Below are 18,871 nucleotides of genomic sequence, written 5' to 3'. Positions count from 1 at the left end.
CCCTTATTCAGCACCCAAAGGGGGGCAACGTCCTCTTCTCACGCAAACTCGAGCGCTTCGTATGGTTAATTTTCTTGCTTGCAACTTGCTGTAAACTTTACTTGTGACGCTTTTCATTTATCTTAACCAAAAATGTCTCAAACTTCACGAAGAGTTACTGCAGGAAACTGCTTCTGCCGATGCTTCGCCAAGTGACGCCTCGTTCTCTTACCCTTCTCTCTCTCCGTCTCCCTCTGTGATGGAGCCACGCATGTGAGCGACACGTCAATACAACAGGGATGCGTCCAACGTGCTTAATCATATCAGCGATGCGTCTGCCACTTATAGAGCGGGCGTCGAGGGGCTGCGGCGTTCACCGAGGGAAACGATTGTAGTGCGACGTACGCACAACGTGCCCCCGCATGGGTAGTGAGAGAAAACGCCGTTATGCGACGTACCGCCTCTCGCGGAAAAGCACAAACAGCCCGCGGCAAGAGTAGACGCTTTATCTCTCGCCAACGCAAGAGATGTGCAAATTAGGTTCCAGCGCCACGCTTGACAAGACGAGAGAACAAGAGGGTGGAAGAAGGGGGCGGGGCAGGGGGAGGGGGGTCCATATGCTTTGTCACACCAGCAAGTGCAGGATATCAACCTGACTAAGTCTATCCGCGCACGTGCCTACACATCCCATTTCAGCGAAAAATGGTCCGTGACGGTCTCCCGGAGGGTATTGTGCAGATAGCGCGTGTACCGGCGAAGCGGCGCGGTGTATATAGACTATAGGTGCGTGAGCGCGCACAAAAAGGGGAGCGCTTCGCAACGGCAGCGGTCGAAGGCGACGAAGACGAGCGAATGCCGAAGACGAGGGAGACGGCGTCGGTGTTCGCGGCGCGCACACAGGAACATCGAAAAAGCGGCGAGCTGCGTACACGTTTCCCCGCGAAGCAGCTGAAGCCGAGTCGCTCGTTAGCATCGGCGCTAATTGGAAAGCTGCCGCCGCTGAAGTTACGACAGCGCGGCAGAATAGGCGATAGGGTACGGCTATAGTATGTACGACAGCAACGAAACGAGACGAAAACGAATTAGTCTCCCAACTCTCACCACAAGAACCAAAAAACAATAATAAATACATGATGTAGCAAGAAATGACGGAGGACGCATCGGAGCACTTGGGAAATCATCGAACGTCAGCACGCGGCCGCCGACGACGCCTTTTGGTGGTCTAACGTAAGTCAGGATTTTAGGCAGCCTTACAGAATTGCAGTACTGGCGCCGTCGCGATAAAAGCAGGAGCAGAAAGCGCAGATACCTCAAGCCTATGTAAAACGGAGCAACGCTGCTGAAGCTGTGCAGATCCTCAATTAGGGGTGAATTGACAGCCTTATATATAGTGTTTGCAATGTCGCGCTCGCGCGAAACAGCTGCTGCCTTAACCGGCCCAAGTTGTGGTCATCGCATCCAGGCGTATTCATGCACGGGCTGCATCAACTGCCACCGGTTCCTAATAGAAACGTAAGCTTTCCGAATCCGGCCCCCCCGACTCGTTCACGGCAGGCGCCGGCTTCGACAGCGCTGCACCGCATTAGTTGGAAGGCGTTCTGAGAAAAGTCGACGGCGCGCGGCACGGCGAGAAGCAGTGAAGCGGTGCAGCAGCAGCAGCAGCAGCAGCAAGAAGCGCGAGAGCGGCAGAGGATAAAAGCGAGCGACGCGCACAGGGCGCCAGCGATGAAAACGTTCGCTGAAAGCTCAGCCGGCGGCGGCGGCAGCGCTAATTGCGTTAACGCATGCAAGTCATAACGCGCAGAGAGCGCGCGAGCGTCTGCCCGCGCAAGCCGCCATGCACGGAGTTATTCACAACGGGAGGTTATTCATTCGTCGCGGCATTTGCGCAGCGCGGGGGCAAAAGGGCCGCGTCGACGGCGAGCTGAACGCCGTCTCGCCGCAGGCGCTGGGAAGACTGCACGGAGCCAACGCGTGTGGAGGCACAAGAGTGGCGGCAGCGATACGCATTGCAGTTACGGTCGCAGACAGATCTGCTGGAACTTCTGCAACGTTCTTACGCGTTCAATAAGGCTTCCGTTGGGGCTAAGTGGAAAAGCATTGTTGTCAAACTGCGCTGTCTAGCTTTAGGACACAGGAAAACGGGGGAAAAGAACACAAAAGAAAAAGCGTTTTTAACGACAGGTTTACTGTGTGAAGAAACATACGGAAAGTAAATGCATGCATGCATGTTTGCGCGCCCGCACGCGGACACGCACACACACACGTACACACAAACAGAGAGAGAGAGAGAAATTGGTGGGTCCAACACACTGTGGAAATCGATGAAAGTGAAGCTTTGTATGCTGTTTGCTTTGACTGACGTGGCAGAAGCGTTAACCTTCAGTCACGTGCGCTGTGTGTAATTAAATTAAAGTTATAATTGTATGCACACAATGTTTACATACATTCGCGGACTACACCACGGTTCGTTGCGTAGCGAAGACGCTCCCTGTTCCGCGCTCCGCTTCTTTCGGGCCTGGGTGTCCTCGACGCTGAGTGCACGCTTTGGAGCCATTTTGCTGGCGCGTGTTTACGCACTCCTGTACACGTGTCCAGCACGCTGTTGAGACGCCCGCACCAAGCGCTCTCTTCAGGCTATGGACAACTGTAATGTTTACACTATCACAGTCCAGCACGCGACCTCAACCACCCAGCACCTGCATTTTTGTCGCACAGGAAAGCAAGCACAGCTCGTGCTATACGCACAAACTGTGAAACGCTGCCGCGGCGTCTTCGGTCGGGACGCGCGGAGGCGAGCGCCATCTGGTGGTGTTGCAAGGAACCCAGCGGCACGCGCGAGCAAGACCACCGCGGCAGCAGCGCCCGGAAAGTCGGGAGAGGAGGCAAAGCAAGCTTGGCTTCAAAAAAGAACGAAACGCGTTCACATGCACATGTCGTGCGCAGATCATGAAATACGCAAAATAAGATGCACGAGACAATGAAAGAAATTGTTGATCATAAACTCTGAAATCACGCGTGTAATCTTATCGCCTAACGCAACCCTTCGATTTCCAGTTGCGGAAGCGAATAATTACTACATAAAACTATATTTAAACATGCTTCGGATTTTTATGGTCGCCAAAGGTAGAGGCAACATCCATAACCATTAGCGGCCAGTCGCACGGTAATTTTGGGTGTATTCGCGGACTTCTCTCATGCTTGGAAAAACACTGATGTGGCACGTATTGAGCAACAAAAAGCTGTATCTGGAGTTTTTAGTGTTTCTCTGTAATTTTCTCATTGACACTTTTCATCTATTTATAATATTTGAGAAGTTGATTATTTCAGACTAATTATGTAATTAGCAGGAATGCAAAAAAATATATATCTGAGTATCTCCAAGCGACGACAAACAACATTACATTGGTCTGTCCAGTTACGTGGCATTCGCATATTTTTTTAAGTCTGGCTGCATCGTGGCGTTGCTCGGACGCGCGCGTCAGCAGTGAAAATTTCCGCGGTCATAAAGGTAAATTTTTATGGTTATAGTTAGAATAAACACAGGTAAACAAACTACTGGTTAAGTGGCAATTGCTGACTAAGAAATGTTTGTAAATGCCGAAAGTGTGCCTTTACTATTGCTGAAGGCTGAAGAAACACAGCGACGAGGAGACGTTTATCGCAATACAGCATCAGTTATCCGCACAGAAATAATTTTGTGTACCCGCTTCCCATCACTCAACGACAAAGTTGGCGAACCTCAATACATTAACAAAGAAATAGAAGGCCTCGCCGATGCGCGACGCTAACACGAGTAGAGTATATGCGAAACGTACCTACGCATTTCAAAACGTTGGATACTTCGCGAAGATGTGGCCAGTAATCTACTGTCAGTACAAAGCCAACGCTGGTCAGATGAAAAACGAATCTTTTCCATGGATACCGGGAACGAATTGTCGGCGGGGTTAGCTATTTCAATGTCACAATCCCCAGTCACAATCATGGACATCTTAAAGATATACATCGTCGTCGTCATATGCGCAACATTATGATCATCACATAGCGGAGTGTATATAGTTAGCGTAGTCCTGTAACGATGTTACTCCAACATAAGCAATGTAGCAATGTGTGCCATATGATGCTGATTATTTATTGGAATTCCATCGGTGTCAAATAGACGCCTAGCCTGCTTGAGTTAATCAGGTATGCTATACATGCTTTTCATCGTAGCGTTTCGTACACCCTTCAGTCCTTTTTTCACCTCCTTAAATCTTTTATATCTACCCTGTACCGCAACCCATGTACTTGTAACGGATTTGCTCCTATCAATCTCTCCCCCAGTCTTTTTCCTCGAATACTCCAAATGTCTTTTCCTTATCTTGACGGCTGATCCATTGATGTTTGCCTCCACTTAAATACAAGCGCTTCTAGTAAGTGAACGCTACCTACGCTTCTTGCTGGGTACCATCACAGAGCATTGTGGCGCCATCTATGCGGTCCTAACAACGCGCACTGCTAGGCCAATTGGTTTATCCCATGGAGAATTAAAAAAGAAGAGACTAGGAGGGAGCGTCAAGTGGCAATTTTGAGTTCTAGTACCAAAAAATGTAAAGGAAAATGCTCACGGGCAATAGGTCCTAACCACGTGATAGACAAGCGGTAATAGCTACCCACCGACAGCGAGGAGAGTATATATGCACGGGAGGGTACAGTGAAGAGCGGATGGCGAGGAGGAATCGCGACGAGAGTGCCACTAAAAGCTACCATTAACAAAAAAAAGTCGTAGTTTCGCCAGAAAGGCGAAGCATCGACTGCGATAGCAAATTCGCAGACAGCCATACGAAGTAAGGACTGTTTTTTTATCGGCCGTGTAAACTTGTAAGCGTTCGCTTGCTAATTAAATCAACAAGCATGGTGTCAGTGCACACAGTAAACATGAAGACATCACATTCGATGACCCCAGACACTCGCTGTCGAAAGGCTGGTGTGAGCGAGCGCGGCAGCAGCAGCGAGCGAAGTGATCGTGCTGCCCATCGATTCAACGCAAGCTGAGCGCCGAGAACACACGCCACGCACAAAGCTACGTACAAGCCGTCGCCGCACCAAGACTCGGCCCCCAATGCAGATCGCTATCAAGATACGGCCGCACGAACGCGCGCAGCAGCCACATGCGCAGGTGCCGCCGGAGTAAAACGCTAACTCCCCCCCCCCCCCCCCACCCTCTCCCGGAGCCTCGCAACGTTGGGTGCCTCGCGCCCGACGGAAGACGGCGCGCTGCCCTCCCCACTTGCCTCCCTTTCTTTCGCGCGGGCGAGATTGGGCCGCCGATGGTAGGCTCCCCTCGCATGCTTTTACTCGCACATACAGCGTAGGGCGCGTAGTGACGGTGGTATCACCCTTAGACTTTATACGAAACATCACGGCGACGGCATAAATGCGCCTGGAGTGTCCATATAATGGCTATCACAGTAAAAATGCCTTGGGACGTCCGGACACCATGGATGCCTATTTACCAAGGGCTAAGACGCTGACAGGCCCCGAAAGAAGGGAGGTGAGGCGTCAGGCAAGTTTGAGTTGCCGAGTCTATATTTACGAACATGTCCAGCGGAATCCAGCGGAACCCCAGGCGAAATTTCCCAAACCGCGTGGGTCAAAAAAAATGTATTGACGGACGCGCTGCTTTAGGGCAATGGAAATGAAAGATGTTTAAACCTTCACAGTGAAGTGCATTGAATAAAATTAGTACGCCAATAGCTCCTCCGTTTCAGGCGGAGGCTATTAGGCGGAGGCGGAGGTAGCAGGAGGAGGCTTCCCTGCAATAGTCGCCATATCGAACTGAACTCCCGGTCAAATTCGCTCCTTTCCGCGTGAAATTGGAAACTCGTGACTTTGTATAAAGGCGGATCCCCACTACGCGCTCAATAGCCTACAGGGTTTTCCGTCACGTGACCTCGCGTTTCCTCTTTTGCGAGGGCCGCGGACTGGGCGAGGACAGCGAAAAAGACGACTGACTTTTCCTCTGCTGGCAAGCCTGGGAGCCGGACTGCGCAGTTTCGGCGCAAATGACGGCACCTTGTCCGGACACTGAGCAGCCTTTTTAATGCGCGAGAACTTCATGCTTTGCCGATTCTGGCTTCCCAGCATCTACGCGACGCTGGGACCACATAGATTACAAATCGCAACGCCAAAACGGAGGAGACAACACAACCGTGAAACTTCTTCGCTGTGCAATTGTCCTTAATACCACGATACAAATTGTGAGTTGTGAACTAGAGGGGAAGGAAAGAAAGACTGTAACGGAGCACGGTATCATGCAACAGCTGCAGATTGAGCAAATAAAGCTCAATATGCACCACAACATTTTCGTATGCGATCAAGTTTCCTCTCTTCACTGCCCCCGCGGCACCAAACCCAACCGTCAAGGAAGCTTCGAATACTCGAAGTAAACGCGGGTCAACCCAGCCCGCGCTGGGAACTTTGCAACCTCGCTGAAATCTTCATATGCGGGCCTTCGATCCACACGTGTCACATACAATTGCGTTTTCGAATCAACGCAGTCAACCGTCGCGCGATTATTACTTTCGGCGCGCATTAAGCGCGAAGAATTGAACGTATTCATTACATGCCTCGCATGGCAAGCGATAAAGAAAAGGTAGAAAAGAGAGAGAGAGAGAGAGAGAGAGAGAGAGAGAGAGAGAGAGAGAGAGAGAGAGAGATCAAGCGAAGACTCAGCACCTGCATCGGCAGCAGCAGCGGGGGCTCCATTGCAGCAGCCAAAGAAATAAAAGTAGGGAGAGCACGATTTACACATTGAGAATCTCCGTCCTTTTGTTCGCTGCCTTTTAGCTCGTCGTAAAGAAGGCCTCGTCCGGTCGTAAAAAAAATTGAGAAAAGAAGAGACGCGAAGAATGCGCGCGCGCATATGAACACGACAAAGAGGCGCGCGTCTGCCGCCTGCTGCATTAGCGGGACGCACGATGAGCAGACCAGGGCAGCGAGAAGAACGCGCCACGCTAGAGAAGGGTGGGGATGACCGGGATGGGGGGGGGGGGGGGGGGGGGGGCTCTTGCTCTTTGAGCTTCGAAGGGAAGAACTCCGAAGGCACAAGCAGTAAACTAAATGAAATCCCAAACTAAAAAGCGTTTTCAGTATCCACGAATGAAGCAGGGGCCACGCGCTTTGGCTCCTCTTGTTCCTATTGTCTTAAAGCGGCGTCCAACATTAAGATTTGAAAGAAAGAAAATGAAAGTGAGCACGCGCGGTGCGGGAGTAAGGAAAAAAAAAGCGTTACACAGTTGCTAGCGCGAGACGCTTTCTTACGAATCCTCCCCTTACTGATGCGAGAAAGGTTTTTGCTTTCCGCGCGACAAGGGAGGAAAAGAGAGAAAGAACGTCGGTAAGTGCATACAGGAGCGATGACGGTCAAGACGACGCTTGCTCCCATTTATACGGATCCCTTTGCACCTATTAAGAACACAAGTATCTCGCTGTGGAAGGGTAATAACGTTAATGACGTGACCTTCAGCATCCTTTGTGCCCGTGTGCGTGTGTGTGGGGGGGGGGGGGGGGGGAGGAGCAGGGGGCACAAACCACCGAGATCATGCGAACGACGTGCAGGCGGTCCTTTTGACAACAGACAAGTCCCGGCGACAAAGCCTCCGAGAGAGGCAGTTGCTTTTCTCTCTCTCTCTTTCTTCGATTAAACATTGGCGACTGTGTTCTTTATTTCTCGTTTTCTTTTTTGTGCACAGCAAAGGCGTCATTGTCCTTTCGCTCACGTATGCTCGTCTAAATGCGTTCGGGCAACCGCTTATGACTTGAACGAGTTTATTGGCTTAAACTGAAAAAAGGAAAGAAAGAAAAAGTAATGCAGGCGACATCCTTGCCCAAACGCATTCCTTCCTCATTCAACGAGCGAAACTCATCTAACTTTTGCCATATTCACGCTTCAAAGCTCGATTACGAGACTAAACTGATCTACCAGAGAACCGTAATTCAGTAGAACCATCGTAATCATGCTTGTGCTTGCTTGCAATAACTATTACAGTTACGGCATAGAATAAAGAACAACTTTAGAGAAGGGAAACTGTACCTTCCACAGTGGTTCGAAAATAAGAAGCGGCAGCGCATGGAACTTAGCGGGGGGCCCGACAGATGGCGATACTTAATCAGGAAGCGGAAATGTCTTTTTTTTTTAGTATAATATTCAATATGGCCGCTTTATACCGGTGCCGTACGCTGGGTACGCGCCGTGCTCGCCTCGCTGGCTTTGCGGCATGCCTCAGCTGCCGCGTTTTAATGGCCAGGAGACTAAAGAGCCTCTACTGACGCCCATACAAACAAGCCACAAGTGAGTGAACAGGACGTGCGACTTTATTGGCAGAAGAAAAAGCAGTGCACCTTCTCATACAAGATCAGAAATAAAATTTGCATGTTGAGATGCGCTGAAACCATTAACGCGAGCTCGTAAACTGCTCACTTTCGTCGCCGCACATGGCGATCTGGTAACGAGCGACAATCAGTAGCGCAAGCAAATTGGGCAGTGCACCACCTGTTTTCATTAACAGTCGCCGTAACTTACATTGCGAAGCAATCGGGTGACGCAAGGCATCTGCTGCCGCAACCAACACAGCGACATGGACTAAACGGCATTTTAGCGTTCCCGCCTTTCCAACCTGCACGTTTCGTTTTGTTCTTTCGGGGGCCGCTAATGTGTAACTCATAGTTGGTGCCCCACATTCTCAATGTGGGCATCACCATTTTGCAGCCACTTTTGCAGGCCTTTCCACCTATGTGGCTATCAACTTTGGACCATGTAATAACGTGTGCTGTCTCCGCTCACGCCACATCACGGCCGATGAAGGCCCACAAGCATAATTTGCCGGCGGCTGCAGCAAGAAATGTCGAATGGGGAGAGCACCAATTACGGTGCATGTAAATTGGGAGTCTTTGTCGCTGTGTGGAGTGCAGGAGCAGATAGTTACCTCGGGAGGCTGTTGCCCATGCAGCTAACCAGGTCGCCACATCGAAGAAACATAACACGGCGACCATTATCAAATTAGACTCTGCATTCAATCACCGCATAAGGTTCAGACAATACACTGTACATTGGCTAAGATCCATATGACAACAGTGGGCATTCACGCACTACAAATTGCATACAGCTTATTCAGCTATCCGACTTCAGGCACAGTGCTTGCCTACGTCGCACATGGTGGTCTACTAACGAGTGACAACCAGCAGCACAAGCAGATTGGTCAGTGCCCCACCTGTTTACACTGACAGTCACCGTAACTTGTACTGCGAATCAATCGGGTGACGCAGGCACCTGCTGCCATAGCCAACACAGCGACATGAACTACCCGGCGTCCTAGTGTTACCTCCTTTCCTACATGCGCGTTTCTTTTTGTTCTTTCGGTGGCCACTAATGTGTTGCTCACACTTAGTGCCCCACCTGCTCTCAATATGGATGTGGTCTGTTTTGTGGGAATCGCCATTTCGCAGCCACTTTTACAGGCCTTTCCACCCATGTGGATATCAACTTCATACACTTCAAACCATGTAATCATGTATGATAGTCTCTGTTCACGCCAAATCATGGCCAAAGAAGGCCACAAGCACGCTTTACCCACGGCTGCAGCAGGAAAGGACAAACAGGGAGCGCCAATCACACTACATGTAAACAGGGAGTTTGTGTCACTGTGTGGACTGCAGGAGCAGGTGCTTTACCTCGAGAGGCCATTGGCCAATACAACTGAACAGGCTGCCACATCCCAGAAATGTAACACGGCAACCATGACCAAGTGGGACAACATTGAAACAAGATTATACAATCAATCACTTCAGCATACTCTAACATAATGCTCAATCTATACATTGGCACTATGCATTGGCTACGATCTACAGGACAACAGTGAGCATACACGCACACGGGTTGCTTGCGGCACATTCAACCGTCCGACTGTAGGCATAGTGCTTGCCTTCGTCGCACACTGCAGTCTGGTAACAAGCACCAACCAGCAGCGCAAGCAGATTGGACAGTGTGTCCCATTGCACCGACAGTTGGCGTTGAATATGAGCAGCTTGCATTGCGAAGCAATCGGGTGACGCAAGCATCTGCTACCACAGCCAACAGCGACATGGAGTGCCCGGCATTTTAGCGTTACCGCCTTTCCAACCTGCATGTTTCTTTTTGTTCTTTTGCATGCCACTAATGTGTAACTCACACTTGGTACCCCACATTCTCTATATATGGGCATGGTTGGTTTTGTGAACATCACTATTTTGCAGTCACTTTTGCAGGCCTTTCCACACATGTGGATATCAACTTCATACACTTAGAACCATGTAATTATGTATGAGAGTCTCCGTTGACGCCAAATCATGGCCGAGGAAGACCACAAGCAAAATTTGCACACGGCAGCAGGAGGAAAGGACGGAACGGGGAGCACCAACCACGGTGTGCGTGTAAATTCGCAGTCTATGTCACTGTGCGGACTGTAGGAGCAGGTGCTTGCCTCGAGAGACTGTTTCCCAATGCAACTGACCAGGCTCCCACATATGAGAAACGTAAAACGGTGACAAGTACCAAGTCGGACAGCGCCGAAACCAGATTCTGCAATCAATCACTTCAATGTAGCTTGCACAAAAACACAGGCTGTCAAGCAAGAATAGCAATCCTGAATGAGACTAGGTCAATATGGGAATGAGAAAGCTTGCATTCAAGAAAGAAGCCACTCTACCTTGCAAGCATTGAAAGCCAAAAACATTAACAAAAGTTAAATGCTACATAGCACACAGTGTAAAGGTTAATGCAAGACACACGCCAATGCTGCATCAGCTATTTCAGGAGAGGAATTGCACATGGCAACATACACTAGAAAGAACTGCTACACATATGTTATGCTACTAGACAGTGACTGGCATTAAGTATGAGCAAAGAATCGGTTGACCTTTATTGTTTGTATGAGGAATAGGAATGATCTCTAACAAAAGTGTGGAATGAAAAAGCTTGCATTCGTTGAAACAAAATTATACTTGGCAAGAACTGGCAAGGCCAGGAAGCTCACTAAGGAAGGGCAAGCTGACAGAACACTCTTAGCCAGCGTCATCTGTGCTTGTTCAGAGGTTGCAGGTACATCTGAAGACAAATAATTTTTGTTGTTGAGGTACCTGGATGACTCGGCCAATATCCGTGCTGGTGGAATGATGGCGTAGGCTCTTTTCACTCTTGAAACAGTCGTCCGTAGACTTGATATCTCATCCAAATAATTCTGGAATGGCTTCTTTGTTTGTGGTCTTGCGAATTCAGCTCCAGCCCCTTCCTGTTGGTGTAGATGGGGGCTCCCGTGATGACCAAGATGTACTTGGCACAGACTCTGTTGGGGCAGAACAATGGCACATGAGATACAGCAGAGATTATCCAAACTCATGTAGTGTTTTCTTTTATGTTTGAACTAATTATGCTGAACTGTAAACATGAACAAATGTTCATATCATCTGCTACAAACAACTGACATGTATCTCAAGACTAGCAAGCCAAGACAGCATATATCAAGCATATTTATTTCTGAAACAGGTGTTGTTTACCTTGTAGTAGCAGCCAAAGTCCTCACAATGACCTTGTTGTAGCAGGCAGCAGCTTCTGTTTAGTGCATGGAGTGTGTTGCTTTATACTGGTGCCATCCTCATTACTGCATGTCTGGAACAGAAATTTTGACTGCATCAGAAATTGAATAAGCACAATTTTGCAATATAAAATGCGTAAAGGTGCGACATATACATTGCAATGGTTTGTGACTACAGAACACATGCAAATGTACTGTTTGTTGTAAGGTGCTTAAGCAGCATGGTAAATAAATATGGTTACTCTCCGTAAAATTGATGTCTGCGTAACTACAATGCATGTCAACAGCTTAAGTATTATTAAGATCGCAAATAAGTACATTTGTGCGCTCGTTTATACACTAGAAGAGATCACACTGCTGATTTCACAAGCAAATAGATGAAAGACATGAAGCTATTAGAAATGATGCATTCTTTTTGTGCATGAACGTGATGCACCGCTTCACTACTGCAAAAATAGATGTCCTGAGGTAAGCCAAACTGAACAGCAAGAACATTTGGAACCAACAGGTATGAAATATGGGTGAATTATCATGTGTGCAACTGTTTAATACATTAAATTCAGTACTTTAGCTTCAGTTTATCAAAAGGTTATTCGGTTCTGTGAACGAAAGATGTTGCCGGCGGACTCGAAAAAAAAAGATATATTGATAAGGCAACTCAGTCAGTTATGGCTACGGCTACAACGAGATGAAAAATGTGACGCGCGTTCCGATATCGTTTCTCTTTCGTGAATGTGTGTATAATGATGGCCTCGCAACTGAAAGTTTATTTCAGAAACAGCAACGGAGGGTCCTGACTGCCCTTATGTAATGCAGCATCTAGTTCGTTAAGTTAACGAGACGAATAAATTACATAGCGATTGAAGCAGTGATGTTAAACGACTCACCGGTATTGCTGTCCCCAGTTGCAGCAGGACCCGGCTCCCATTTCGATGCAGACGTGTTCCACATGGCTCACGACTGAAACCTAGCTTTCAGGCTTACAGCCCAAATTAAATAACGCGAGACATCAAAGCGCAGTAAACTGGTGTTAGCACAAAATAACCAACCAATGTACGAACCAAGGAATCCGTACCTGCCGCGCACGCGAACATACCGGTAAAAATTTTAAATCCAGGCCAGAGGTCACGTGGGAGGTCGATGATGCTGAACGCTATTTTGCGTTTAAAATGACAAAAAACAACAAAGTTGGTAATGAAAAGTACAATGTAAAATTAGGAATTATAATTTTGTAGTCTTTATCATGCAATAACAACGCTTCGTTTACTGTTGAAGAAAGTTTGTAGGTTAAAATTGCGCTTACTACGGCGCCTCTAGCGGGAGATAATGTGCTCAACGGGGAACCTTTTTAATTGGTGTACTATGCCTGTTTCTTTAGCAGCGCCGCGCGGTCGATTTTTTCGCCCTCTGTGGCCATTTGTTGAACTTGAGAGTGTGCGGGCCCTGGTTACGGTCTTACATTACGTCTGCATCTCTGGGGGAGCGCTCCGAAACGACCATTCGAATGGCATATACCGCTTGTGACACCCTGCAAAGCACAGTGCATGAACATGTGTCGTCACACTTTTCACTACACTCTGCTCTCGACGGCTTCTGGCCTCCGTCGCGCAGGCGCATATCGCATGCATGCGATTGGCTGGCTCTCCTCTACATTGCGAGGATTTGCGGGGCGGCATTCCGGGTTATTGCCCCAGCGCCTTGCTCTCTATAACTGCACAACGATGACACTAGAGTAGAGCACGCTAGCGTTTTACAAACTCGGCTTGAGTGCGACTTAAGTCACTGCGAGCCGTAACTGCGTCTACATCCGAAGGCAATGGCGCAATCCGCCTTTTACATGTTCCCGTGCTGCCCTCTGCCGCACGCCGCTGGAAACGTTTTCGAAGGGTGCCGGAACTTTCGCCGGTTGGTTTGTGCATCTGCGCCCATGTTGTGTGTGTGCGTCGGTTGTGCGTTTCGTTTCATTATTAATGGATTCTCCGGGGTAACATGTCGTTCCTGGAAGTCATGTAGCACTCACCCATTACAGTATGAGCCGGCCTGAGTGCGCTGTTGCGCTAGCCGTGCGGCCGATAAAAGGCACGCCGAGTTCCGTCCGCCCACGCGGCTACCTTGGAGTTTGTTGTCGCTGATGCCTGCTCTTTCACATCGACTTCTGTATTCCTTTCAGGCATTCATTAGACATTTCGCATATTCAAGAAGTCTTCGAGCGCAGCCTTCCGGCGTCGGATTTGTCTAAGCGGTGCATTTGTTTACATCGACATCTTTCGGATACTATGGAAACTGCGCATCGCTGATATGAAATAGCGTCAAAACCTAGCGAAACACAGAAATCTTCGCATATGTGCCGCATTGTTCCTCCCCGAGACGAGTCAATATGCGCGGCCGAGCCACTTGAGCAATTGCACCTGTGATCCAGACGCACATATTACGGGCTGTTACAGATTCTCGCTTTTCTTTACCTTCACCATACTTACAGTTTGCTGCTGCCGTAAAGTATTATTACAGAAAATTGTGCTCGGCATCAGCGCTCACTTATAGGCCGTGAAGTTCTCTCGCGAGAACGCGGATGCCATCGCTGAAATTGCCGCGCTACTGGCCGCTTTGCGTGTGTTCGCGGGCTGCTTTGACGCTCGGAAAAACACTTTTATGTAGCACGTATTGAGCAACGTAAAGCTATATCAGGAGTTTTTCATGTCGCTCTACAATTTTCTCATTGACATTTTTCATATAATTATAATACTTGAGAAGTTGATTCATTAATTAAAACTAATTATGTAATTATGCGGAATGAAAAATATTTTGAGTATCTCAAAGCAATGACAAGCAACCTTACTTTGGTTCTGTCCAGCTACGTGGCATTCACATATTTTTAAACTCTGGCTAATGTTAGCTGGGACGTACACCCTGTACATAGACAACAATAATTATTTTTATTTGTGAGCTTTGTGGTTATCTCTCAAAGCAATAAGGCGAGCAGGTAGCGCACGAATTATTTTCCCTAAATTTATATCTTCTAATGCATGAGCATTAGGACTGTCAGACTGGAAAAAAGTGTATGTGGAAAGCAGGTCACACGCATGTGTGTTTGAGATTACATAGATAGATAGATAGATAGATAGATAGATAGATAGATAGATAGATAGATAGATAGATAGATAGATAGATAGATAGATAGATAGATAGATAGATAGATAGATAGATAGATAGATAGATAGATAGATAGATAGATAGATAGATAGATAGATAGATAGATAGATAGATAGATAGATAGATAGATAGATAGATAGATAGATAGATAGATAGATAGATAGATAGATAGATAGATAGATAGATAGATAGATAGATAGATAGATAGATAGATAGATAGATAGATAGATAGATAGATAGATAGATAGATAGATAGATAGATAGATAGATAGATAGATAGATAGATAGATAGATAGATAGATAGATAGATAGATAGATAGATAGATAGATAGATAGATAGATAGATAGATAGATAGATAGATAGATAGATAGATAGATAGATAGATAGATAGATAGATAGATAGATAGATAGATAGATAGATAGATAGATAGATAGATAGATAGATAGATAGATAGATAGATAGATAGATAGATAGATAGATAGATAGATAGATAGATAGATAGATAGATAGATAGATAGATAGATAGATAGATAGATAGATAGATAGATAGATAGATAGATAGATAGATAGATAGATAGATAGATAGATAGATAGATAGATAGATAGATAGATAGATAGATAGATAGATAGATAGATAGATAGATAGATAGATAGATAGATAGATAGATAGATAGATAGATAGATAGATAGATAGATAGATAGATAGATAGATAGATAGATAGATAGATAGATAGATAGATAGATAGATAGATAGATAGATAGATAGATAGATAGATAGATAGATAGATAGATAGATAGATAGATAGATAGATAGATAGATAGATAGATAGATAGATAGATAGATAGATAGATAGATAGATAGATAGATAGATAGATAGATAGATAGATAGATAGATAGATAGATAGATAGATAGATAGATAGATAGATAGATAGATAGATAGATAGATAGATAGATAGATAGATAGATAGATAGATAGATAGATAGATAGATAGATAGATAGATAGATAGATAGATAGATAGATAGATAGATAGATAGATAGATAGATAGATAGATAGATAGATAGATAGATAGATAGATAGATAGATAGATAGATAGATAGATAGATAGATAGATAGATAGATAGATAGATAGATAGATAGATAGATAGATAGATAGATAGATAGATAGATAGATAGATAGATAGATAGATAGATAGATAGATAGATAGATAGATAGATAGATAGATAGATAGATAGATAGATAGATAGATAGATAGATAGATAGATAGATAGATAGATAGATAGATAGATAGATAGATAGATAGATAGATAGATAGATAGATAGATAGATAGATAGATAGATAGATAGATAGATAGATAGATAGATAGATAGATATTCTGCCCCGGACGGCCATCGGTTGCCCTTCGCTCCTCGAAGAGGCAGGACGTGTCTCGACTGAGCACCTGAACAACACTTTGCAATGTGGTGAACGCAGTGTAAATCATGGATCCGGAACTTTTTTGTTTTCAGTACAGGCGCTGGCGCGTCTTCATACAAATAAACACGGTAGCAAGAAAGTGCAGTTAACGCCAGCGTCAAGCATATAAGAAATTATTCAATACCGAACGGGCGACGCAGGAAAGCTTTAGAAATGGGGCGCCAGGATTGACGATTGAAAACCGTGAAACGGAAACATCTCCAAAATTACATCTGTAAGGGCTTGGCACTACTCGAAAAAAGAGCTCGCTTCCAAGATCTGAAACTTCCAAGTCGGCATTACAAGCCTTAAGCACCTCGGAGACAGCACACGCGAGAGTGAGAGAAAGAAGAAAGGCAGTTAAATAAAAGCAACATAGAATGAAAAAGGGAAGAAAGAAAATCGGCGAACCAATACAAGACCTATGCCAGCAAAGCGGTGAAGCCGTTATCGAAAGCGCAGAAGCTGGCATATCCCCCAAGGGAAACGCGCGAATCCCCACTCGACATGTCAGCGGTGTTCGCAAAGCCATTGGAGTTGAAATAAAGGAAGAAATGAAGAGAGAGAAAAAAGAGAGAAGCAACAAGAAACAGCCGCGGGGGACAGGCAAAAAAAACAACACAAAAAAGAAACAATAAAAAAAAACTAAGTCGACTCGCACCGCGCTTATGCGGTGGCTCAACTTCGCACTTCGGTATGTAAGGAAAACGGTACTATGAACTCTCGCACTTTGTCGGTTTTTCAGGAGCTTCGGCGATACACACATCGAACGCCGGCCGCACGCATTCAAACGCTTCCGCAGGGAAGTTCCCGCCCCCCTCCAGCCCGACGCGTGAACGTCGATTGAAAGCTGGCGTTTTTTTTTTTTTTTTTTCCATGTTCTACGCGAGCGCGTTTTTATTTTACGAAACACTTCCTACCTCCCAAGCCTAACGAAAGCTGGGTTTCAATAACCTCCACGTCGCATGGGCATCTGTGCGTCGCTCAAGCGACAAACATATCCAGCCAGCACAGATTTCAAAAAAAGAAAGAAACAAATCAATCTGCTTTCTCCGCTCGTTCGACTTGCGTATATACCTCTGGAGGGATGCCGGATAAAACAAAAGGAAACCCACGAAAGAACCGACACACGCCGTCGTCTTCGTCGGTCCCAATCCGAGATTGAAACATGTTTTCTCCGCAGGCGATGAAATGCTATGCAGTCGCTGCACCAGCAACGCTATACAGACGGAGTTTTCCCATTTTTAGAAACCGCGCCGCACGCGCCAGGTATACGCGCGCTCTGGTCTCGCGCTTCAACCGCCGCTGTCGCCTGCTGCAGGAGTCGCGCTTGCACGGCCGTTCACCGCAACGTAAAGATTGTCCGAGAGCAAAGCAACAAACCTATACAAAAGCGACGATAGAACCAACAAAGACGACGGTTCTTGGCTTTTACGACTGTTCGACCGCCGCTGTCCGAGCAGAGTAGCGTGTGACGTAAGAAAGGAAACAAGGTACAGTACATACAGCCATAAGACGAGACTCTCAGTTAAAAAGGTTGGCAAGTCCATATTGTGTGGAAAAGAAGCGGCGGGAGTTTTTAAATACACATTTAACAAAAAAAAGTAATACAGAAAGAACGTGTTTGGCTTCAAAAGACAAAAAAAAAAAAAAAACCCACCTCCACTACACCCTCTGGAAGTGGATTTACAGCGAAACTGCTGCCGACGTTAAACGACGTCACACAAGCACCACCACAAGCGACGTATACGTCACGCGCGCACCCAAGTATGCGAAGTGCAACATCCATCCTCATTCTTCTAGGCCGTCCGCCAAGCGCAAGTGCCTCATTCTACTAAATTGATGTTTCAAAGTAAATTGCGTCAGAAATTGCGTAAAGTAGGACTTACACACAAGCTGTAGACATGATAGCTTCGGAGTGTTATTCGAATACACGAGAAAACATAAATCTGTTTAGCGGAAACTGAAAGACAAAGCCCTTTGTCACAGCAGCCATCCTCCTTCTTGCAGGTCCTCCGCCTAGCGCAAGCGCCTTATTGAACTAACTCAGCTTCTCAAAGTAAAATGCGTCAGAAAATTCGTAAAGTACGACTTACAACCTGCAGAGGTAATTTAGCATGGGACTGTCATTCGAATATACGATAAGACATAGTTCTGTTACGCGGAAACTCAAACACCAAGCCTTCCAGCTGCCGTTTGTTTTTGTGCGAGCACCGCACATGAGGACACGAAAAATCCCGACCAACTAGAGGCTACTAGCTTCGCTGTAAAACTAATGTGCTGACGCTATGGCTTAAGCATAATGTAGCGACGTGCGCGTTTTGATAGGGCTCAACATAGACAGGTTTATCGTGCTTTGGAACACCTGGAAGTGATCTAAAGCTATAAGATTGCGCTTATATACGAGTAAACGCCCACACAAGCTTTTTTGTTTCTTTCTTCTTAAGGTTTACGGCCACTAAATGAGTCTGTATACCCCCTCAGGCAACGCCAAGTCGCGAGAGAATAGACCCGAAGAAGGCTGGCGACGCGACTGTCAATTTCCACCTTCTAAACGCAGCTTCCTTCGACGTAACTAGCTGAGGCAGCGACTTTCCTGAGCTACTGAAGCGCGAGATAATTAAGGAATAGAGAAGAAGAAAAAATGATCGGCAGACTCCAGCGATTCCGCC

The 18,871-nt window shown here is 46.5% G+C and overlaps 1 protein-coding gene and 1 long non-coding RNA gene across 4 annotated transcripts in view; both read right to left on the bottom strand.

Moving 5' to 3' along the window:
• Pgant5 (polypeptide N-acetylgalactosaminyltransferase 5) overlaps positions 1 to 18,871 on the bottom strand; it is a 390,813-nt gene that overhangs the window by 257,377 nt on the left and 114,565 nt on the right. The window lies entirely within an intron of this gene.
• LOC140216150 (uncharacterized) lies at positions 10,994 to 13,030 on the bottom strand. Its single transcript, XR_011892829.1, has 3 exons — positions 12,476 to 13,030; positions 11,551 to 11,662; positions 10,994 to 11,339 (listed from the first exon to the last, which is right to left on the bottom strand). It is a non-coding gene; the product is annotated as an uncharacterized lncRNA (long non-coding RNA).

The sequence above is a fragment of the Dermacentor andersoni genome, chromosome 2 (genome assembly GCF_023375885.2).
Source record: "Dermacentor andersoni chromosome 2, qqDerAnde1_hic_scaffold, whole genome shotgun sequence".
NCBI lineage: Eukaryota > Metazoa > Arthropoda > Arachnida > Ixodida > Ixodidae > Dermacentor > Dermacentor andersoni.
The sequence above is the reverse complement of the archived record's forward strand: the minus strand, read 5'-3'. Positions and strand labels throughout refer to the sequence as shown.